Below are 24,631 nucleotides of genomic sequence, written 5' to 3' on the forward strand. Positions count from 1 at the left end.
CTATTTGTGTGCAGAGAGGGACTTCTCTGTTGAACACATAATTCCGCCAATCCCACAGGCTTCTGTCCCCACGGAGTGGGCCGTGTCTTCCTCCTCTGAGTCCTCGCCCTCTGCCTCCTCTTGAACTGAGGTACTAGAGGTGGGCCCTTGGCAGGTTTTCAGACACCAGGTGAGATGGTATTTGGTCAGATACGCCTTCGTACATTTCTCACACACATAATCTCGTTTTCCTTCATGAGAATTGAGATGCTTCTTTAAGTGATTTGTTCTCAAGAGCAGCTTGTCACCCTTGGGACACTTGATAGGGCGATCCTGTGTGTGGATGAGCACACGCTCTTGAGAGCTTGCCTCCACATAAACAACTTGTCACAGCAATCACACTTGAGATTCTTCTCGCCTGTGTGGATGACCGCGTGGGACTCCAGGTGAGCCTCCTGGGTGAAAGACTTGTCACACAATGTACACCTGCAGTTCTTCTGACCTGTATGTAACCTGAGGTGGGCCGCAGGTTGCTGGAATTGCTAAAAGCCTTGCAATAGAAATCATACTTGCGGGACTGCATTCTCATGTTACCTATGGAGTGCACATGAAGTTTGGAAGGAGAGATGGCAGTTTGGGGGCACATCGAGCACTGCCACTTCCTTTCTCTGTGGCTGCTGCTGTGGCCCTGGCTAGGGAGATGGTTATGGACGTGGCTGGTCAGATGAACTTTGCACTCAGTCTAGCAACTGCACTCCTTGCCACAGTTACAGAGGTGCACATCTGGGTGATGAGGAACACCGATCGGCTGAGCACACTCTCGACTACAATAAAAAAGCAGTTCATTTTCAGAAGGCATGTCTTGGGAGGTGCAGAAATTGATGTTTCCATCATGGGGATAAGCCACCAAATTCTGTTCTTCCCAGTTCCTGGCCTTGCTCACACACATCATCCAATTCCATTCATTTTCGTGAGTTGAAATAATCCAGAATTCTAGGACATCATTGTGATGTATCTTCCAGATGTGGCTAACTGCCTTGTCTGTCCATTCTGCTACTTCCACAGAGTGACTCTGCTGGCCCAAAGCAAGTTCACACAGGAATGGTTTCTCCAGTCCAGACACCAACTTCTGCTCCCGCGATTGACTGGCAGAGGGCGAGCCGCTCTGGGAGAGAAAGCCTCGCCTTGCTCTCTATTGGAGTGTCAGGAACAAAAGTCACTGGTCCATGATCCAGAGAGTCTGAGGGATAGGCTCAGTCACAGAGAGTACACCACATTGTCAACAAGGTTGCCATGTTTTCCTTGTTTGAATTGGACTCTTCCATTTGCAGTGAGGATGGTACAAAATAAAGGCTTTCTGAAGACACATCTACATTGTCTGTCCCCATAGCAACCTCCTGGGTGATGGAGGAAACAGTCACCAGTTCTAGGCTGAGGCCAACTTCATGGAGGGAATGGATTCTAGGGATGTGAGGTTGTGTGAGGTAGAGAGTTGGTGCTCATGGCCACGGTGTATTTGGGATCACTGAGGGCACTGTCTGACATGCCACTGACCCAACTTGAAATGTGGTCTGTCCCCATGACCACGGGGAGCTCCTGGCCATTGCCATGACTAGGTATTGCACCACCATGTCCTGCAGTGTCTGCTGCAAGTTGCTGCTCACAGAGTCCACAGACAGAGGTTCATGACTTCTGGAGCCATTTGGGATCTGGGGATGCATGCCCACAACACCATCCATCATAAGCCTCTCTGCCATTACATCTGTAGAAATAGGGCTGCTCACCCTAGCAACATTCTCCATGGTGCTTGTTGTGTCCAAGGCACCTAATGGCCATCGCTGGGCTGAACCCTTTGGATACCATGTATGTTCACAGAGCAAGAGTCTATCAAAACAATGCCTGATTCTAAGGATTATTAGCAATCAATAATGCTGTGTTGACATCAACATTTATAGAGTTGGGGTGGATGTACTGAGGAGGGGGTCTGTCAGTGAAATAAGACAAAATGCCAGGTAGAATGGGTGGTTTTTTTTTTTGACAAGCAGAGTTAGACAGTGAGAGAGAGAGACAGAGAAAAAGGTCTTCCTTTTCTGTTGGTTCACCCCCCAAATGGCCGCTAAGGCCCACACACTGCACCTATCTGAAGCCAGGAGCCAGGTGCTTCCTCCTGGTCTCCCATGTGGGTGCAGGGACCAAGGACCTGGGCCATTCTCCACTGCCTTCCCGGGCCACAGCAGAGATCTGGACTGGAAGAGGAGCAGCTGGGACAGAATCCGGCGCCCCAACCGGGACTAGAACCCAGGGTACCGGCGTCACAGGCCGAAGATTAGCCTAGTGAGCCGCATCGCCGGCAGGTAGAATAGTTCTGAAGTAACTCTCCCCAGGTGAGGGCAAGGTGGTGGAGGTAAGGTATAGTTTCTTATAGGTAACCCACACATCAGCCCTCGGGAGCATCAGAGACAAAGCAGAAGGCAGAGAACTCATGGAGGGACCCAGGTTTGGAATTGCCACTGGCAGGCCTGTGGCAGGGATGGCACTGTGAGTGGGCGAGGCAGCCAGCCCCACATGACTTCCTGAGACTGGCAAGGCATTGCTCACAGAAGATGAAGTCAGCCGCTCCATCCCCACTGGGCTCAGGTTCGTTTCATTCATCCTGTGATGCATCTGCTTGGGGCCAAGTGTCAGAGGAAAAAAAAAAAAAAAGCACTCAGGCAGAAGGGAACCGGCATGAGGAATTGTGTTCCAGGCTCAGTCACTAACACATCTTGCTTACAACTGCTGCACAAATGCAGCCACTCGTCCTTGTCCCCCTCCCCACCCCTAGAGCCATCCAACTTCACCCTGGGGCCAGCAGCGGCACACCCCACCATGGGCTGGGGCATGCTGGCACATACTCAAGGCCTGCACTTCGGAAGCTTCAGGATGGAGGCTTCGGTAATATTCTTATGAGGTAGTGTCTCAGTGTCAATTTAAAACACGTGAGGGGTCAGCATTGTGGCACAGCTGATGAGGCCACCACCTGTGACACCAGCATCCCATATCAGAGTACCATGTGCATCCCAGCTGCTCCACTTCTGAGCCAGCTCCCTGATAATGTGCCTTGAAGAAGCAGCAGATGATGGCCCAAGAACTTGGGTCCCTGCCACCCACATGAAAGACTTGGATTGAGTGCTTAGCTCCTGGCTTCAGCCTGGTTCAGATCCCATTGTGGTCATTTAGGGGAGTGAACCAATGAATAGAAAATCAATCTCTCTCTCTCTTTCTCTTTCTCTCTCTCTCATAGGTAAATAAATCTTTAAAAAATAAATAAAACACACAAAATTTAGATAAATCAAAACTATTTTATGGAAGAAAATAATTGCATTTTTAACTGTCATATTCATTTGAACATTTATCCAATAATTGTTTTTTGTGCTTTCTTTAGGTTAGGCACCCAAGCACTGGTGATGTACACACAGCCTCTCTACTCTAAACTCATATTCTACTATGGAGCAACACACCCAAAGTGTATTACCTCGTGTATTCAGATATTAATAGAATATGACAAACAATGTAACTCTTTAATCCACACATATACACTTAATAAGACTTACAGCATCACATTATTTATATGATTTAAAACTCACACCCAAAGGGATTTTCTATAAACCCTTTTGTATCCAAATATCAGCATTCAGCTGCCGATGAGATATTGAGAAGGACAGGAAAGTTGTGGGGATTAAAGCTACGTCATAAATTGAAGACAGTCAGTTATCCACCTCCAAAGGCAAAATGAGCTTGGATAAGATGGCCTGGGTGGAAGAAGCAAACAAGGAACCCCTGCTTCACTGCGTCTCCCACTCCATTGATGAGCACTGCAACAGGAGCCCCCTGAGTAAAAGGGGGAGGGGACGTAATGGTATCCAGAGACCACTATGTTCTCTGCAGCATGAAGAGTTTGGAAGACTGCTAAACGCTTCTGAGCCTAAGAACAAGTTCAAAAAAAGGAATTTGCCACCCAGCAGATCCAGCTCAAATGAGGTAAGAAATTTGCTGGCATTGGTGTCTTGCATAGGTGTCCTCATTTAAGTATTATGTTAACCCTAGAAAACAGATATTATCATTATCCAAAACAAAAAATGAAGAGTTGCATGCCCTAAGCTTATGTAAGTTGCCCAGTGTCACATAGTCACTGAGTGACAGGGCAGGAATTCCAAATTTATACTTGTAGAGTCTTCTGGGTGCCCAAACTTAAGGACGCACTAGCAAGCTCTTTGACTGATGTCCTTAATACCTTTTTTATTTGGTTTAGAATGATGAGAAACCATTACATCCTCCATTACTTTGTGAATGGGAAGTTTGGATAAGGCAGGAATATTACAATTCTCTCCAAAGTGTTTTCTTTTCCTTTCCTCTCTCTGCACCCAGGCCCTATGCTGGAGATGTGTCGTCATTAGTGCTTATTTCACAGTCTGCATGTCTGCCTTGAATAGATGGGATGCCCCTCTCGCATTTTTAGGATATTATTATATAACCTGTACACTGGCCCTTAGTGTAGCGTCAGCCTTTGGAACCTCATTTAAGAGCTTGTTCATTTTCTGAGTTCACCACTAGTCCAAAAGACAGTTGTTAAGAGCTTGCTGTGTCAGGTGCTGTGACCACCTGGAGACATAAAACAAATAAGCATTACCAAGGTCCTGGAGGAGCAAGTATTCTACAGCAGCATGTGTGGTAGAACTTTCTGGAATATGGAAATGTTCTGTATCTGAATGGTTCAGCATGGTAACTAGCAGGCATTAGTGGCTATTGAACCTTAAATGTGACCAGTGAAATTAAATCTGAGTGTTTTATTTAATTCAATTAATTTAGATATGAATGGCCCAGCATGGTAGTACCTGCCATATGAGCAGTGTAGATTTAGGGTGAGAATCAGCAATTCTTTGCCTGTGATCGAAGCAAGCACTGATGCAGGTATGCACAGATGCCCGAGGAGTACATAGGTGAGGCATGGGTACAGAAAGAAGTAGGATCAAATAAGCATTTCAAAAAGATGCGATGGTTGAACAGAATGTTAATGTGTGAGGGTACTTCAAACATTCATAGAAACTGAACTAGAAGATGGGGTGGAGGTTGACACAAAAAATCTATGTATAGGTTTTTCATATGGGTGGATGTTTGGCATAGTGCTTAAGTCACCTCCCAGGATGTCTGCATCCCATACTGGAGTGCTTGGGTTTCAAATCCCGGATCTGTTCTGTTCTATTTCCTGCTAATGCATATCCTATTAGGCAATAGGCGATGATGATTCAAGTACTTAGATCCTTGCCAGCTACAAGGGGGACGTCACTGAGTTCCCATCTCCTGGCCTGGTCCAGCCCTGGTTGTTGTGGGCATTTAGGGAGTGAACCAACAGATGGTAGCTCACTCAAGATTCTCTCTCTCTCTCTCAATTATATCTCTATCTCTTCCCCCACTCCCCTCTCTCTCTTTCTCTCTTCCCTTCAAATAAATAAGTGAAAATTTAGAAGACATTTTCCATGAACTTTTGAAAAGTCTTCTTATAGAAAGCATAACCCAGAAATTTCATTCCTAGGACATATTCTTGAGAAATGGACACTTCTGTGCATCTGAACATGCAGACAAAATGTTGGTAGCAGCATTGTTCATAATATCCCAAAATGGAAACAACCAAAATATCAATCCACACCAAAATAGATAAACAAATGGTCGTATATTTTATGTAATAGAAAACATACATCACTGAAAACTACCAAAATATATACTGATATGTATGTATCTCAAAAATAAATATTGAGTTAAAAAAATCCCAAACAAGAGAATTTATGTTACATGATATATTTTGCATAATGTTCAAAAATTGGCAATACTAAGAAGTAAAAGAATAAACAAAAGCAAAAGAGGAATTGCCACATTCAGGCTGGAGTTATCTCAGAGGAGGGCCTGAGGGGTGGCTCTAGAGAATGAGCAGTTTGCTTTTTCATATCTTGGGTGGTGGCCATGTACAAGCATTTGCTATAAAAATGATTAAAGTTGTATATTTATTTTATGTCTTTGGTTACGTAAATTATGCTTCATGATGAAATGACTTTATGATGAATAATAGTATGTTTTATTAAAAAAAAAAAAACTAACATTGAGGGGCCAGTGCTATTGTGCCTTCAGGGTCAACATCCCATATGGGAGTCCTGGCTGCCCCACTTCTGATACAACTCCCTGCTAATGGCCTGGGAATGCAGTGGAGAATAGCCCAGGTTCTTGGGCCCTGGCACCTGCTTGGGAGACCAAGAGGAAACTCCTGGCTCCTGGCTTCAGAACAGCCCAGCTCCAGCCATTGCAGCCATTTGGGGAGTTAACCAGCAGATGGAAGATTCTCTCTCTCTCTCTCTCTCTCTCTCTCTCTCTCTTTCTCTCTCTCTCTCTCTGTAACTCTTCCTCTCAAATAAATAAATAAATCTTTAAAAAAAAAAAAAAACCTTTGTCTTTAAAAAATTAGCATTGAATACGACCTTTCAGAACCTCTCTTCTGGGAACCTAAAATGGAATCTCACTACTCTTATGGACATCAATTTCAGGCAATTTTTTTTAATTTAAGTAAATAAGTGCTTGTAATATCTTTTATACTAAACAATTTTCTGTTTTTAAAAATGTTTTTCTTGACAAGGGTAGCAAATTATTTTTTGGAGCTTGAAAGATTAAAGTTTTTTTTTTAATTTTCTTATTTGCAAGAACATTTGAAAATTGCAGCCAACTATTTGGAGACTGTTTTTGAATTTACAATACCACAACTTGGTTATTTGCAAAAGGTTCATTTCAGTCTGCCATAAAAATTGATTCTTTTCCAAGGTGGAGACTTCAAATGTTCTGATCTTGGAGAAAATTACTAGTAGAATAAAAATGGATGAGGCTGAGAACACTGTGTTCCACACTTTTCTTTGCCAACCTTAAACAACGCTTAGAATAGATTACAATATCAGTTCTCCAACTTTTCCTACTTGAGACTTCCTTCTTAAAACCCTGCATGGTCAATGAAAGGATTCTAAAAGAGTCGCTCATAATTTGCAAAAAGAAAAAGATTGACCTAGATAAAAGTAGCTCCAATCCGAAAGTAAAAATCTTCTGTCAGTAGCAGAGCAATCCAGCCACGGAGTGATAGGTGAAAACATTGTGGTGATGCTGTCTAAAAAGATAAGGAAGCGAGAGCATCCAAGCATGAACAGCCAAGCAATAATCATCACTTCCGGATACAGACAAATCTGATGGGGGTATTTTTTTTTCCTATTTCTTTTTTCTTACTTTTTTGTGGATTTTTAACCAATCAGGATATTTTGCTTTGCTAATGAAATACATAATTTTGGCAAACCAGATTACAGATGCACTATATTTCTTTAAATCAAATTTTTACATGTACAAGACATGGATCAAATGTACCATCATCATGTCAAAGAATTCTTTTTTTTAACTTATTTAATGCATATAAATTTCCAAAGTACAGCTTATGGATTACAGTGGCTTTTTCCCCCCATAACTTCCCTCCCACCAGCAACTCTCCCCTTTCCCGCTCCCTCTCCCCTTCCATTCACATCAAGATTCATTTTCAATTCTCTTTATATACAGAAGATCAGCTTAGCATATATTAAGTAAAGATTTCATCAGTTTGCACCCACATAGAAACACAAAGTGAAAAGTACTGTTTGAGTACTGGTTACAGCATTAAATCACAATGTACAGCACATTAAGGACAGAGATCCTACATGGGGAGTAAGTGCACAGTGACTCCTGTTGTTGACTTAACAATTTGACACTTTTTTTTTTAACTTTTATTTAATGAATATAAATTTCCAAAGTACGGCTTATGGATTACAATGGCTTCTCCCCCATAACGTCCCTCCCACCCACAACCCTCCCCTTTCCCACTCCCTCTCCCCTTCCATTCACATGAGGATTCATTTTCAATTCTCTTTATATACAGAAGATCAGTTTAGCATACATTAAGTAAAGATTTCAACAGTTTGCTACCACACAGAAACATAAAGTGAAAAATAATAGATGATTTTTTAAATGATGATGAAATCACATCAGACCTATTGTCATGTTTAATCCCAGTGAGAGTCAAGTTGGGAATTGATAATTTTTTTTTTTTACAGAAGATCAGTTTAGTATACATTAAGTAAAGATTTCAACAGTTTGCACCCCCATAGAAACACAAAGTGAAATATACTGTTTGAGTACTCGTTATAGCATTAAGCCTCAATGTACAGCACATTAAGGACAGAGATCCTACATGAGGAGTAAGTGCACAGTGACTCCTGTTGTTGACTTTACAAATTGACACTCCTGTTTATGGCATCAGTAACCTCCCTATGCACCAGTCATGAGTTTCCAAGGCTATGGAAGCCCCTGGAGTTCTCCGACTCTTATCTTGTTCAGACAAGGTCATATTCAAAGTGGAGGTTCTCTCCTCCCTTCAGAGAAAGGTACCTCCTTCTTTGAAGACCTGTTCTTTCCACTGGGATCTCACTCACAGAGATCTTTCATTTAGTGTTGTGTTTTTTTTTTTTTTTTTTTTTTTTTTTTTTTGCCAGAATGTCTTGGCTTTCCATGCCTGAAATACTCTCATGGGCTTTTCAGCCAGATCCGAATGCCTTTAGGGCTGATTCTGAAACCAGAGTGCTGTTTAGGACATCCGCCATTCTATGAGTCTGCTGAGTATCTCGCTTCCCAAGTTGGATCATTCTCCCCTTTATTTATTCTATCTGTTAGTATTAGCAGGTACTAGACTTGTTTATGTGCTCCCTTTGACTCTTAGAACTTTCATTATGATCAATTGTGAACTGAAATTGATCACTTGGACTAGTGAGATGGCATTGGTACATGCCACCTTGATAGGATTAAATTGGAGTCCCCTGGTATGTTTCTAACGCTACCATTTGGGGCAAGTCAGCTTGAGCATGTCCCAAATTGTACATCTCTTCCCTCTCTTATCCCCACTCTTATGTTTAACAGGGATCACATTTCAGTTAAATTTCAACACTTAAGAATAACTGTGTATTAATTACAGAATTAAACCAGTCATATTAAGTAGAACAGACAAAAAAAACTACTAAGAGGGATAATGTATTAAGTTGTCCATTAACAGTCAGGGCTATGCTGATCAAGTCACCATTTCTCATAGTGTCCATTTCACTTCTACAGGTTTCCTTTTTGTGTTCAGTCAGTTGTCACTGATCAGGGAGAACATATGGTATTTGTCCCTTTGGGACTGGCTTATTTCACTCAGCATGATGTGTTCCAGGTTCCTCCATTTTGTTGCAAATGACTGGATTTCATTGTTTCTTACTGTGGTATAGTATTCTAAAGAGTACATATCCCATAATTTCTTTATCCAGTCTACCGTTGATGGGCATTTAGGTTGGTTCCAGGTCTTGACTATTGTGAATTGTGCTGCAATAAACATTAGGGTGCAGACTGCTTTTTTGTTTGCCAATTTAAATTCCTTTGGGTAAATTCCAAGGAGTGGGATGGCTGGGTCGAACGGTAGGGCTATATTCAGGCTTCTGAGGAATCTCCAGACTGACTTCCATAGTGGCTTGACCAGTTTGCATTCCCACCAACAGTGGGTTAGTGTCCCTTTTTCCCCACATCCTCGCCAGCATCTGTTGTTGGTAGATTTCTGTATGTGAGCCATTCTAACCAGGGTGAGGTGAAACCTCACTGTGCTTTTGATTTGCATTTCCTTAATTGCTAGTGATCTTGAACATTTTTTCATGTGCCTGTTGGCCATTTGGATTTCCTCTTTTGAAAAATGTCTATTGAAGTCCTTGGCCCATCTCTTAAGTGGGTTGTTGGTTTTGTTTTTGTGGAGTTTCTTGATCTCTTTGTAGATTCTGGTTATTAACCCTTTATCTGTTGCATAGTTTGCAAATATTTTTTTCCATTCTGTCGGTTGTCTCTTCACTCTCCTCACTGTTTCTTTTGCAGTACAGAAACTTCTCAATTTGATGCATCCCAATAGTTGATTTTGGCTTTGACTGCCTGTGCCTCCCGGGTCTTTTCCAGAAATTCTTTGCCTGTGCCAATATCTTGAAGGGTTTCTCCAATGTTCTCTAATAACTTGATGGTGTCAGGTCGTAGATTTAGGTCTTTAATCCATGTTGAGTGGATTTTTGTGTAAGGTGAAAGGTAGGGGTCTTGCTTCATGATTCTGCACGTGGAAATCCAATTTTCCCAGCACCATTTATTGAATAGACTGTCCTTGCTCCAGGAATTGGTTTTAGATCCTTGATCAAATATAAGTTGGCTGTAGATGTTTGGGTTGATTTCTGGTGTTTCAATTCTGTTCCATTGGTCTATCCATCTGTTTCTGTACCAGTACCATGCTGTTTTGATTACAACTGCCCTGTAGTATGTCCTGAAATCTGGTATTGTGATGCCTCCGGATTTGTTTTTGTTGTACAAGATTGCTTTAGCTATTCGAGGTCTCTTGTGCCTCCATATGAATTTCAGCACCATTTTTTCCAGATCTGAGAAGAAGGTCTTTGGTATCTTGATTGGTATTGCATTGAATCTATAAATTGCTTTTGGGAGAATGGACATTTTGATGATATTGATTCTTCCAATCCATGAGCATGGAAGATTTTTCCATTTCTTGGTATCCTCTTCTATTTCTTTCTTTAAGGTTTTGTAATTTTCATCGTAGAGATCTTTAACATCCTTGGTTAAGTTTATTCCAAGGTATTTGATTGTTTTTGTAGCTATTGTGAATGGGATTGATCTTAGAAGTTCTTCCTCAGCCATGGCATTGTCTGTGTATACAAAGGCTGTTGATTTTTGTGCATTGATTTTATACCCTGCTACTTTGCCAAACTCTTCTATGAGTTCCAATAGTCTCTTAGTAGAGTTCTTTGGGTCCCCTAAATAAAGAATCATGTCATCTGCAAAGAGGGATAGTTTGAGTTCTTCCTTCCCAATTTGTATCCCTTTAATTTCTTTTTCTTGCCTAATAGCTCTGGCTAGAACCTCCAGAACTATATTGAATAGCAGTGGTGAGAGTGGGCATCCCTGTCTGGTACCAGATCTCAGTAGAAATGCTTCCAGCTTTTCCCCATTCAATAGGATGTTGGCTGTGGATTTTTCATAAATTGCTTTGATTGTATTAAGGAATGTTCCTTCCAAACCTAGTTTGCTTAGAGTTTTCAACATGAACGGGTGTTGTATTTTATCAAATGCTTTCTCGGTGTCTATTGAGATAATCATATGGTTTTTCTTCTGCAGTCTGTTAATGTGGTGTATCACATTGATTGTCTTGCGCACATTAAACCATCCCTGCATACCAGGGATAAATCCCACTTGGTCTGGGTGGATGATCTTTCTGATGTGTTGTTGCATTCTATTGGCCAGAATTTTATTGAGGATTTTTGCATCCATGTTCATCAGGGATATTGGTCTGTAATTCTCTTTCAATGCTGCATCTTTCTCTGGCTTAGGAATTAGGGTGAGGCTGGCTTCATAGAAAGAATTTGGGAGGATTCCCTCTTCTTCGATTGTTCTGAATAGTTCGAGAAGAATTGGAGTCAGTTCTTCTTTAAATGTCTGGTAGAATTCAGCAGTGAATCCATCTGGTCCTGGGCTTTTCTTTGTTGGGAGGGCCTTTATTACTGTTTCAATTTCTGTCTCAGTTATGGGTCTGTTTAGGTTTTCGATGTCTTCCTGGTTCAATTTAGGTAGGTTGCATGTGTCCAGGAATCTATCCATTTCTGATAGCTTTCCCTGCTTGCTGGCATACAAGTCCTTGTAGTAATTTCTGATGATTCTTTTTATTTCTGTGGTGTCTGTTGTTACGTTTCCTTTTTCATCTCTGATTTTATTGATTTAGGTCTTTTCTCTTCTTTTTTTAGTTAGTTGGGCCAATGGGGTGTCAATTTTGTTTATTTTTTCAAAAAACCAGCTCCTCGTTTGGCTGATTTTTTGGAATGTTTTTCTTGATTCAATCCTGTTGATTTCTTCTCTGATTTTAATTATTTCTCTTCTCCTACTAGATTTGGGTCTGGTTTGCTGTAGGTTTTCTAGATCCTTGAGGTGAATTGAAAGCTCATCTATTTGGTGTCTTTCCAATTTCTTGATGTAGGCACCTATTGATATAAACTTTCCTCTTAACACTGCTTTTGCTGTGTCCCATAAGCTTTTCTATGTTTTGCTGTTATCCTCATTTACTTCCAGAAAATTTTTGATTTCTCTTTTGATTTCTTCTATGACCCATTGTTCATTCAGGAGCATGTTGTTCAATCTCCATGTGTTTGCGTATGCTCTAGGGATTCCTGAGTTGCTAATTTCCAACTTCATTCCTTTATGGTCTGAGAAGCTGCATGGTATGATTCTAATTCTTTTGAATTTGCTGAGACTTGCTTTATGGCCTAGTATGTGGTCAATCCTAGAGAAGGTTCCATGTACTGCTGAGAAGAATGTAAAATCTTTAGCTGTAGGATTAAAAGTTCTGTATATATCTGTGAGATCCATTTGGGCTATAGTGTCGTTTAAATCTACTGTATCCTTGTTGATCTTCTGTCCTGTTGATCTGTCTATTTCTGAGAGTGGAGTATTGAAGTCCCCCAGTACTATTGTATTGGGGTCTAAGTCTCCCTTTAAGTCACTTAACAAATCTTTTAGATAAACCGGTGCCCTGTAGTTAGGTGCATATACATTGATAATTGTTACATCTTCTTGTTGTATTGATCCCTTAATCATGATATAGTGTCCCTCTTTGTCTCTACTAACAGTTTTTGTGGTAAAGTTTATGTTGTCCGATATTAAGATGGCTACGCCTGCTCTTTTTTCATTTCTGTTGGCATGGTATATCTTTTTCCAGCCTTTCACTTTCAGTCTGTATGGATCTTTGTTGGAAAGATGTGTTTCTTGTAAGCAGCAAATAGATGGGTTTTGTTCCTTAACCCAATCAGCCAATCTGTGTCTTTTAACTGGACAGTTCAGGCCCTTCACGTTCAATGTGACTAATGATAAGTGGTAACTTTGCCCTGCCATTTGCCAAAGATAAGTTCTAATATATGCTTTGAATTCCCTGTGATCTTTTGCTGTGAGGTTTCCTTCCTTTACCTTCTTTCATATTGATGACCGTGTTTCTGTGTTTCTGTGTGTAACACATCTTTAAGCATCTTTTGCAGGGCTGGACGAGTGGCGACAAATTCTTTCAATTTCTGTTTGCTATGAAAAGTCTTTATTTCACCTTCATTCACAAATGAGAGCTTTGCAGGATATAATATTCTGGGCTGGCAGTTTTTCTCTCTTAGTACCTGGGCTATATCTCGCCATTCCCTCCTAGCTTGCAGGGTTTCTGATGAGAAGTCAGCTGTGAGTCTGATTGGAGATCCTCTGAGAGTAATCTGACGTTTCTCTCTTGCACATTTTAGGATCTTTTCTTTATGTTTCACTGTGGAGAGTTTAATTACAACGTGTCGTGGTGAGGATCTCTTTTGGTCATGTTTATTAGGGGTTCTATGAGTTTCCTGTACTTAGATGTCTCTGTCCTTCTCCAAACCTGGGAAATTTTCTGCTAATATCTCACTAAAAAGGCCTTCTAATCCTTTCTCCCTCTCCATGCCTTCAGGAACTCCTAGAACCCGAATGTTGGGTTTTTTAATAGTATCCTGCAGATTCCTGACAATATGTTTTATATTTCTAATTTCCTCTTCTTTTCTTTGGTCTGACTGTATCCTTTCCTGTTCTCTGTCTTCTAAGTCCGATATTCTCTCTTCTGCTTCTCCCATTCTGTTCGTAAGGCTCTCTTTTCATTTGATCTATTGAATTATTCACTTCATTATGATTTCTCGTCACTATCACAGTTTCCTGTTGTACTAGTTGTTTCGTTTCATTTTGATTCTTCCTTAAAATTTCATTTTCACGAGAGAGATGTTCTATCTTGTCCATTAAGGATTTCTGTAGTTCAAGAATTTGTTTTTGAGAACTTCTTAAGGTTCTTATCAATTTTTTGAGATCTGCTTCTTGCATTTCTTCTATCTCATCATCTTCATAATCTTGAATTGGGGTGTCTTTTTCGTTTGGGGGTGTCATGGTGACTTCCTTGTTTTTATTACCTCGGTTTTTTTTTTTTAAACTTTTATTTAATGCATATAATTTTCCAAAGTACGACTTATGGATTACAATGGCTTCCCCCCCATACCGTCCCTCCCACCCACAACCCTCCCCTTTCCCACTCCCTCTCCCCTTCCATTTACATAAAGATTCATTTTCGATTATCTTAATATACAGAAGATCAGCTTAGTATACATTAAGTAAGGATTTCAACAGTTTGCTCCCACACAGAAACATAAAGTGAAAAATAATAGATGATTTTTTTTAAATGATGATGAAATCAGATCAGACCTATTGTCATGTTTAATCCCAGTGAGAGTCAAGTTGGGAGTTGATAATTTCTTTTTTTTTTCTTTTTTTTTTTTTTTTTTACAGAGGATCAGTTTAGTATGCATTAAGTAAGGATTTCAACAGTTTGCACCCCCATAGAAACACAAAGTGAAATATATTGTTTGAGTACTCGTTATAGCATTAAATCTCAATGTACAGCACATTAAGGATAGAGATCCTACATGAGGAGTAAGTGCACAGTGACTCCTGTTGTTGACTTTACCAATTGACACTCCTGTCTATGGCATCAGTAATCTCCCTATGCTCCAGTCATGAGTTTCCAAGGCTATGGAAGCCCTCTGAGTTCTCCGACTCTTATCTTGTTTAGACAAGGTCATAGTCAAAGTGGAGGTTCTCTCCTCCCTTCAGAGAAAGGTACCTCCTTCTTTGATGACCTGTTCTTTCCACTGGGATCTCACTCGCAGAGATCTTTTGCCAGAGTGTCTTGGCTTTCCATGCCTGAAATACTCTCATGAGCTTTTCAGCCAGCTCCGAATGCCTTTAGGGCTGATTCTGAGGCCAGAGTGCTATTTAGGACATCTGCCATTCTATGAGTCTGCTGAGTATCTCACTTCCCATGTTGGATCACTCTCCCCTTTATTTACTCCATCAGTTAGCTTTAGCAGGTACTAGACTTGTCTATGTGCTCCCTTTGACTCCCAGTCCCTTCACCATGACCAACTGTGAACTGAAACTGATCACCTGGAACAGTGAGATGGCATTGGTACATGCCACCTCGATGGGATTGAATTGGAATCCCCTGGTATGCTTCCAACTCCACCACTTGGGGCAAGTCAGCCTGAGCATGTCCCAAATTATACATCTCTTCCCTCTCCCATTCCCACCACCATGTTCAACAGGGATCACATTTCAGTTAATTTTCAACACTTAAGAATAACTGTGCATCAATTACAGATCTAAACCAGTCATATTAAGTAGAACAGATAAAAAAAACTACTAAGAGGGATAATGTATTAAGTTGTTCATTAACAGTCAGGGCTATGCTGATCAAACCACCATTTCCCATAGTGTCCACCTCACTCCAACAGGTTTCCCTCTTGGTGTTCAGTCAGTCGTCACCGATCAGGGAGAACATATGGTATTTGTCCCTTTGGGACTGGCTTATTTCACTCAGCATGATGTGTTCCAGATTCCTCCATTTTGTTGCAAATGACTGGATTTCGTTGTTTCTTACTGCTGTATAGTATTCTAAAGAGTACATATCCCATAATTTCTTCATCCAGTCTATCGTTGATGGGCATTTAGGTTGGTTCCAGGTCTTAGCTATTGTGAATTGAGCTGCAATAAACATTAGGCTGCAGACCGCTTTTTTGTTTGCCAATTTAAATTCCTTTGGGTAAATTCCAAGGAGTGGGATGGCTGGGTCGAACGGTAGGGTTATCTTCAGGTTTCTGAGGAATCTCCAGACTGACTTCCATAGTGGCTTGACCAGCTTGCATTCCCACCAACAGTGGGTTAGTGTCCTTTTTTCCCCACATCCTCGCCAGCATCTGTTGTTGGTAGATTTCTGTATGTGAGCCATTCTAACCAGGGTGAGGTGAAACCTCATTGTGGTTTTGATTTGCATTTCCCTGATTGCTAATGACCTTGAACATTTTTTCATGTGCCTGTTGGCCATTTGGATTTCCTCTTTTGAAAAATGTCTATTGAGGTCCTTGGCCCATCTCTTAAGTGGGTTCTTGGTTTTGTTTTTGTGGAGTTTCTTGATCTCTTTGTAGATTCTGGTTATTAACCCTTTATCCGTTGCATAGTTTGCAAATATTTTTTCCCATTCTGTCGGTTGTCTCTTCACTCTCCTCACTGTTTCTTTTGCAGTACAGAAACTTCTCAATTTGATGCAATCCCAATAGTTGATTTTGGCTTTGACTGCCTGTGCCTCCCGGGTCTTTTCCAGAAATTCTTTGCCTGTGCCAATATCTTGAAGGGTTTCTCCAATGTTCTCTAGTAACTTGATGGTGTCAGGTCGTAGATTTAGGTCTTTAATCCATGTTGAGTGGATTTTTGTGTAAGGTGTAAGGTAGGGGTCTTGCTTCATGATTCTGCACGTGGAAATCCAATTTTCCCAGCACCATTTATTGAATAGACTGTCCTTGCTCCAGGAATTAGTTTTAGATCCTTGATCAAATATAAGTTGGCTGTAGATGTTTGGGTTGATTTCTGGTGTTTCAATTCTGTTCCATTGGTCTATCCATCTGTTTCTGTACCAGTACCATGCTGTTTTAATTACAACTGCCCTGTAGTATGTCCTAAAATCTGGTATTGTGATGCCTCCGGCTTTGTTTTTGTTGTACAAGATTGCTTTAGCTATTCGAGGTCTCTTGTGCCTCCATATAAATTTCAGCACCATTTTTTCCAGATCTGAGAAGAAGGTCTTCGGTATCTTGATTGGTATTGCATTGAATCTGTAAATTGCTTTTGGGAGAATGGACATTTTGATGATATTGATTCTTCCAATCCATGAGCATGGAAGTTTTTTCCATTTCTTGGTATCCTCTTCTATTTCTTTCTTTAAGGTTTTGTAATTCTCATCGTAGAGATCTTTAACGTCTTTGGTTAAGTTTATTCCAAGGTATTTGATTGTTTTTGTAGCTATTGTGAATGGGATTGATCTTAGAAGTTCTTCCTCAGCCATGGCATTGTCTGTGTATACAAAGGCTGTTGATTTTTGTGCATTGATTTTATACCCTGCTACTTTGCCAAACTCTTCTATGAGTTCCAATAGTCTCTTAGTAGAGTTCTTTGGGTCCCCTAAATAAAGAATCATGTCATCTGCAAAGAGGGATAGTTTGAGTTCTTCCTTCCCAATTTGTATCCCTTTAATTTCTTTTTCTTGCCTAATAGCTCTGGCTAGAACCTCCAGAACTATATTGAATAGCAGTGGTGAGAGTGGGCATCCCTGTCTGGTTCCAGATCTCAGTGGAAATGCTTCCAACTTTTCCCCATTCAATAGGATGTTGGCTGTGGGTTTTTCATAGATTGCTTTGATTGTATTGAGGAATGTTCCTTCCAAACCCAGTTTGCTTAGAGTTTTCATCATGAACGGGTGTTGTATTTTATCAAATGCTTTCTCGGCATCTATTGAGATAATCATATGGTTTTTCTTCTGCAGTCTGTTAATGTGGTGTATCACATTGATTGTCTTGCGCACATTAAACCATCCCTGCATACCAGGGATAAATCCCACTTGGTCTGGGTGGATGATCTTTCTGATGTGTTGTTGCATTCTATTGGCCAGAATTTTATTGAGGATTTTTGCATCTATGTTCATCAGGGATATTGGTCTGTAATTCTCTTTCAGTGCTGCATCTTTCTCTGGCTTAGGAATTAAGGTGATGCTGGCTTCATAGAAAGAATTTGGGAGGACTCCCTCTTCTTCGATTGTTCTGAATAGTTTGAGAAGAATTGGAGTTAGTTCTTCTTTAAACGTCTGGTAGAATTCAGCAGTGAATCCATCTGGTCCTGGGCTTTTCTTTGTTGGGAGGGCCTTTATTACTGTTTCAATTTCTGTCTCAGTTATGGGTCTGTTTAGGTTTTCGATGTCTTCCTGGTTCAATTTAGGTAGGTTGCATGTGTCCAGGAATCTATCCATTTCTGATAGGTTTCCCTGTTTGCTGGCATAAAGTCCTTGTAGTAATTTCTGATGATTCTTTTTATTTCTGTGGTGTCTGTTGTTACATTTCCTTTTTCATCTCTGATTTTATTGATTTGGGTCTTTTCTCTTCTTTTTTTAGTTAGTTGGGCCAATGGGGTGTCAATTTTGTTTATTTTTTCAAAAAACCAGCTCTTCGTTTGGCTGATTTTTTGTAATGTTTTTCTTGATTCAATCCTGTTGATTTCTTCTCTGATTTTAATTATTTCTCTTCTCCTACTAGATTTGGGTCTGATTTGCTGTAGGTTTTCTAGATCCTTGAGGTGAATTGAAAGCTCATCTATTTGGTGTCTTTCCAATTTCTTGATGTAGGCACCTATTGATATAAACTTTCCTCTTAACACTGCTTTTGCTGTGTCCCATAAGTTTTGGTATGTTGTGCTGTTATCCTCATTTACTTCCAGAAAGTTTTTGATTTCTCTTTTGATTTCTTCTATGACCCATTGTTCATTCAGGAGCATGTTGTTCAATCTCCATGTGTTTGCGTATGCTCTAGGGATTCCTGAGTTACTAATTTCCAACTTCATTCCTTTATGGTCTGAGAAGCTGCATGGTATGATTCTAATTCTTTTGAATTTGCTGAGATTTGCTTTATGGCCTAGTATGTGGTCAATCCTAGAGAAGCTTCCATGTACTGCTGAGAAGAATGTAAAATCTTTAGCTGTAGGATTGAAAGTTCTGTATATATCTGTTAGATCCATTTGGGCTATAGTGTCATTTAAATCTACTGTATCCTTGTTGATCTTCTGACCGGATGATCTGTCTATTTCTGAGAGTGGAGTATTGAAGTCCCCCAGTACTACTGTATTGGGGTCTAAGTCTCCCTTTAAGTCCGTTAATAAATCTTTTAGATAAACTGGTGCCCTGTAGTTAGGTGCATATACATTGATGATTGTTATATCTTCCTGTTGAATTGATCCCTTAATCATGATATAGTGTCCCTCTTTGTCTCTCTTAACAGTTTTTGTGGTAAAGTTTATGTTGTCCGATATTAAGATGGCTACGCCCGCTCTTTTTTCATTTCTGTTGGCATGGTATATCTTTTTCCAGCCTTTCACTTTCAGTCTGTATGGATCTTTGTTGGAAAGATGTGTTTCTTGTAAGCAGCATATAGATGGGTTTTGTTCCTTAACCCAATCAGCCAATCTGTGTCTTTTAACTGGACAGTTCAGGCCATTCACGTTCAAAGTGACTAATGATAAGTGGTAACTTTGCCCTGCCATTTGCCAAAGATAAGTTCTAATATATGCTTTGAATTCCCTGTGATCTTTTGCTGTGAGGTTTCCTTCCTTGGTTTCCTTCCTTTACCTTCTTTCATATTGATGACCGTGTTTCTGTGTTTCTGTGTGTAACACATCTTTAAGCATCTTTTGCAGGGCTGGACGAGTGGCGACAAATTCTTTCAATTTCTGTTTGCAATGAAAAGTCTTTATTTCACCTTCATTCACAAATGATAGCTTTGCAGGATATAATATTCTGGGCTGGCAGTTGTTCTCTCTTAGTACCTGGGCTATATCTCGCCATTCCCTCCTAGCTTGCAGGGTTTCTGATGAGAAGTCAGCTGTGAGTCTGATTGGAGATCCTCTGAGAGTAATCTGACGTTTCTCTCTTGCACATTTTAGGATCTTTTCTTTATGTTTCACTGTGGAGAGTTTAATTACAACGTGTCGTGGTGAGGATCTCTTTTGGTCGTGTTTATTAGGGGTTCTGTGGGCTTCCTGTACTAGGATTTCTCTGTCCTTCTCCAAACCTGGGAAATTTTCTGCTAATATCTCACTAAAAAGGCCTTCTAATCCTTTCTCCCTCTCCATGCCTTCAGGAACTCCTAGAACCCGAATGTTGGGTTTTTTAATAGTATCCTGAAGATTCCCGACAATATGTTTCAGATTTCTAATTTCCTCTTCTTTTCTTTGGTCTGACTGTATCCTTTCCTGTTCTCTGTCTTCTAAGTCCGATATTCTCTCTTCTGCTTCACCCATTCTGTTTGTAAGGCTCTCTATTGTGTTTTTCATTTGATCTATTGAATTCTTCACTTCAGTCACTATCACAGTTTCCTGTTGTACTAGTTGTTTCGTTTCATTTTGATTCCTCCTTAATATTTCATTTTCACGAGAGAGATTTTCTATCTTGTCCATTAAGGATTTCTGTAGTTCAAGAATTTGTTTTTGAGAACTTCTTAATGTTCTTATCAATTTTTTGAGATCTGCTTCTTGCATTTCTTCTATGTCATCATCTTCTTAATCTTGAATTGAGGTGTCTTTTTCATTTGAGGGCGTCATGGTGACTTCCTTGTTTTTATTACCTCGGTTTTTGCGTTTGTTATTTGGCATATTGGAGATATTTGGTTTCTTCACTGTGGTGCTTTTTCTTGTTATACTATGACTCTAGATTAAGTGGACTATCTGTTTTTGATGGAGCCTTAGGGCTTGAGATGGGTGTGGCCTGAGAGCTCTGTTTGGTGTGCCAAAGGTGACACTCCCAGGTTAGGCGTGGTAAATCTCTCTCTCTCTCTTTCTTTTTTTTTTTTTTTTTTTGATTCAAAAGGGAAGTAATTCCACACAGCTGAACGAAGTTGGAGGTAGTTAGCAGGCAAATGATATACCCACAGGAGCCAGAGATCGGAAGCTCTTTCCCAAGATCCCCACAGGGAATCTGTTCGGCCCTCAGAGTGGGCTCAAATTCTCCTTCAGCCTCCCATTGGGTTGCCAAAGTTACGGAATTGTAGCGTCTCTGGAGAGTGCTCACGTGAATTCCGTGAGTTCTCTCCCCCACCGTCTCTTTTTTCACAGTCTCAGTTCAGTAGCACCACAAATTTACTAGCTCCTAATCTCCTGTTAATTCGCCCCGCCCAGAGTCAGGTTTTTCTGCTAGGCTCAGGGCCGGTGCAGACCTGAGGTCGCTCTGCTTATGACGTATGTCCAAGATGGCGCCTGCTCTTTGTCTTGCTCGCCCTTGAGAGGTGAGTGGAGAGAGAGAAACCCGTGTCCGTACTAGTCACCCTTCTTTTTTTTTTTTTTTTTTCTCTCTCTCTCTCTCTTCCAGTTAGCCTTGTGAACTTCCCCCGCCGGGGGTCGTTCCCTCTAGTCTCCTCTTTCCACTTGCCTGCCGGTGTCTCGGGCTATTGAGGTTCGGCTCACCTCGCGTTCCAGCGCTGGTGTGTTGAGTCTGCCGCTGATGTCCCGAACTGTGGGCTCCCACGCTCTCCACGCAGGTCCGCTGTGAGTCACGCGTTCCGGAAGAGTTTCTTCTGCTGTTTCCTCCCCTACTCTTCCTTGAACCTGCAGTATCTCCACTTTTATTAAACTATCTCTCCCCAGACTATCAGTGTGCTCCCTTCCTATTCCGCCATCTTGCCGGACCTCCTATTACCTCGGTTTTTGCGTTTGTTATTTGGCATATTGGAGATATTTGGTTTCTTCACTGTGGTGCTTTTTCTTGTTATACTATGACTCTAGATTAAGTGGACTGTCTGTTTTTGATGGAGCCTTAGTGCTTGAGATGGGTGTGGCCTGAGAGCTCTGTTTGGTGTGCCAAAGGTGACACTCCCAGGTTAGGCGTGGTAGATCTCTCTCTCTCTCTTTCTTTTTTTTTTTTTTTTTTTGATTCAAAAGGGAAGTAATTCTGCACAGCTGAACGAAGTTGGAGGTAGTTAGCAGGCAAATGATATACCCACAGGAGCCAGAGATCGGAAGCTCTTTCCCAAGGACCACACAGGGAATCTGTTCTGCCCTCAGAGTGGGCTCAGATTCTCCTTCAGTCTCCCACTGGGTTGCCAAAATTACGGAATTGTAGCGTCTCTGGAGAGTACTCATGTGAATTCCGTGAGTTCTCTCCCCCACCGTCTCTTTTTTCACAGTCTCAGTTCATTAGCACCACACATTCACTAGGTCCTAATCTGTGAATTCGCCCCGCCCAGAGTCAGGTTTTTCTGCTAGGCTCAGGGCGGGTGCAGACCTGAGGTCACTCTGCTTATGACGTATGTCCAAGATGGCGCCTGCTCTTTTTCTTGCTCGCCCTTGAGAGGTGAGCAGAGAGAGAGAAACCCGTGTCCGTACCAGTCACCTTTTTTTTTCTCTCTCTCTCTCTTCCAGTTAGCCTGGTGAACTTTTCCCCCCTGGGGGTCGTTCCCTCTAGTCTCCTCTCTCCACTTGCCTGCGGGTGTCTCGGGCTATTGAGGTTCGGCTCACCTCGTGTTCCAGCGCTGGTGTGTTGAGTCTGCCGCTGGTTTCCCGAACTGTGGGCTCCCACACTCTCCACACAGGTCCACTGTGAATCACGCGTTCCGGAAGAGTTTCTTCTGCTGTTTCCTCCCCTACTCTTCCTTGAACCTGCAGTATCTCCACTTTTATTAAACTGTCTCTCCCCGGACTATCAGTGTGCTCCCTTCCTATTCCGCCATCTTGCCTTCGCCTAATTTGACACTCTTGTTTATGGCATCAGTAATCACCCTAGGCTCTTGTCATGAGTTTCCAAGGCTATGGAAGCCTTTTGAGTTCACCGACTCTGATCATATTTAGACATGGTTGTAGTCAGAGTGGAAGTTCTCTGCTCCCTTCAGAAAAAGGTATCTCCTTCCTTAATGACCTGTTCTTTCCGCTTTCTCACTTGCAGAGATCTTTCATTTAGTTGTTTTTTGTTTGTTTGTTTGTTTGTTTTTTTGCTTTGTTTTTTTTTTTTTGTTTTGTTTTGTTTGCCAGAGTGTCTTGGCTTTCCATGCCTGAAATACTCTCATGGGCTTTTCAGCCAGATCCGCATGCCTTAAGGGCTGATTCTTAGGCCAGAGTGCTGTTTAGGACATCTGCCATTCTATGGGTTTGCTGTATATCACGCTTCCCATGTTGGATCGTTCTCTCCCCTCTATTTATTCTATCAGTTAGTATTAGCAGACACTAGTCTTGTTTATGTGATCCCTTTGGCTCTTAGTCCCATCATTATGATCAATTGTGAACAGAAATTGATCACTGGGACTAGTGAGATGGCATTGGTACATGCCACCTTGATGGGATTGAATTGGAATCCCCTGGTATGTTTCTAACTACCACTTGAGTTAGGTCAGCTTGAGCATGTCCCAAATTGCACATCTCTTCCTTCTCTTATTCCCACTCTTATATTTAACAGCAATCACTTTTCAGTTAAGTTTCAACACTTAAGAATAACTGTGTATTGATTACAGTATTCAACCAAAAGTATTAAGTAGAACAAACAAAAAAAATACTAAGAGGGATAACATATTAAGTTGTTCATCAACAGTCAGGGCAAGGGCTGATCAAGTCACCGTTTCTCCTAGTGTTCATTTCACTTTAACAGGTTTCCTTTTTGGTGTTCAGTTAGTTGTCACTGATCAGGGAGAACATATGGTATTTGTCCCTTTGGGATTGGCTTATTTGACTCAGCATAATGCTTTCCAAATTCCTAACAGGGATCACTTTTCAGTTAAAATTTAAACACCTAAGAATAATTGTGTGTTAATCACAGAGTTCAACCAATAGTACTAGAACAAAACAAAGAGAAAATACTAAAAGGGATAAAGTATTACATTGTACATCAACAGTCAGGACAAGAGCTGATGAAGTCACTGTTTCTCATAGTGCCCATTTCACTTCAACGGGTTTCCCCTTTGGTGCTTAGTTAGTTGTCGCCAATCAGGGAGAACATATGATATTTGTCCCTTTGGGACTGGCTTAATTCACTCAGCATAATGTTTTCCAGATTCCTCCATCTTGTTGCAAATGACCGGATTTCGTTGTTTTTGACTGCTGTATAGTATTCTATAGAGTACATGTCCCATAATTTCTTTATCCAGTCTACTGTTGATGGGCATTTGGGTTGGTTCCAGGTCTTAGCTATTGTGAATTGAGCTGCAAAAAACATTAATGCATGTCACAGAATTCTAAGGAAAGTGATGATGAAGTGGATTTCTGACTTGTCCAGCAGTTGTACCCTCTGTGTGTTTTTCTACTCTGGGGATCTGTGTTTGCTGAGCAGAGCGTAATAATCACAGTCCCTCTTGACAACAGTAATTATTACACATACAGATAAACATCTCACTCAGACATGCATTAAGTTGCAGGTGATATTATCACATCTTCAGTCTTTGATTTGATCTATATGTTTAAGAATCCTCATGCACCAAATTAGAATTGTTCTCCTTAAATACGGATGTGAAACTTGCTAACCTTCTCAAAGTTTTCCTATTTTCCCATGAACTTTAAGCTGAAAAAGGACTCCTTCTTTCTCACGAATAGAATCCATATGTCTACTAGTTTCTTTCTCCAAGTACAAAAAAATGCCTACATAAATATCAATTGTAATCTATATGCCATTTTAATATATCCACAATCCCATTTATTGTCATCTGATCAAATGCTGTTTCTCGCCTAGTGACTTTTAACTTTTTAAAATTTTGTCTTTTCTTTTTTTAAAAGATTTTTTTTTATTTGAGAGGTAGAGTTACAGACAGTGAGAGGGAGAGACAGGGAGAAAGGTCTTCCTTCTGCTGGTTCACTCTCCAGATGGCCGCAAAGGCCAGAGCTGGGCTGATCCAAAGCC

General features: G+C 41.0%; 1 pseudogene; it reads right to left on the bottom strand.

Moving 5' to 3' along the window:
• On the bottom strand, nt 1-2,631 carry LOC100346901 (PR domain zinc finger protein 4-like; annotated as a pseudogene).
• Nucleotides 2,632-24,631: the final 22,000 nt, after the last annotated feature.

Source organism: Oryctolagus cuniculus, chromosome 8, assembly GCF_051225735.1.
Source record: "Oryctolagus cuniculus isolate XC-2025 breed Fujian yellow rabbit chromosome 8, ASM5122573v1, whole genome shotgun sequence".
Lineage (NCBI taxonomy): Eukaryota > Metazoa > Chordata > Mammalia > Lagomorpha > Leporidae > Oryctolagus > Oryctolagus cuniculus.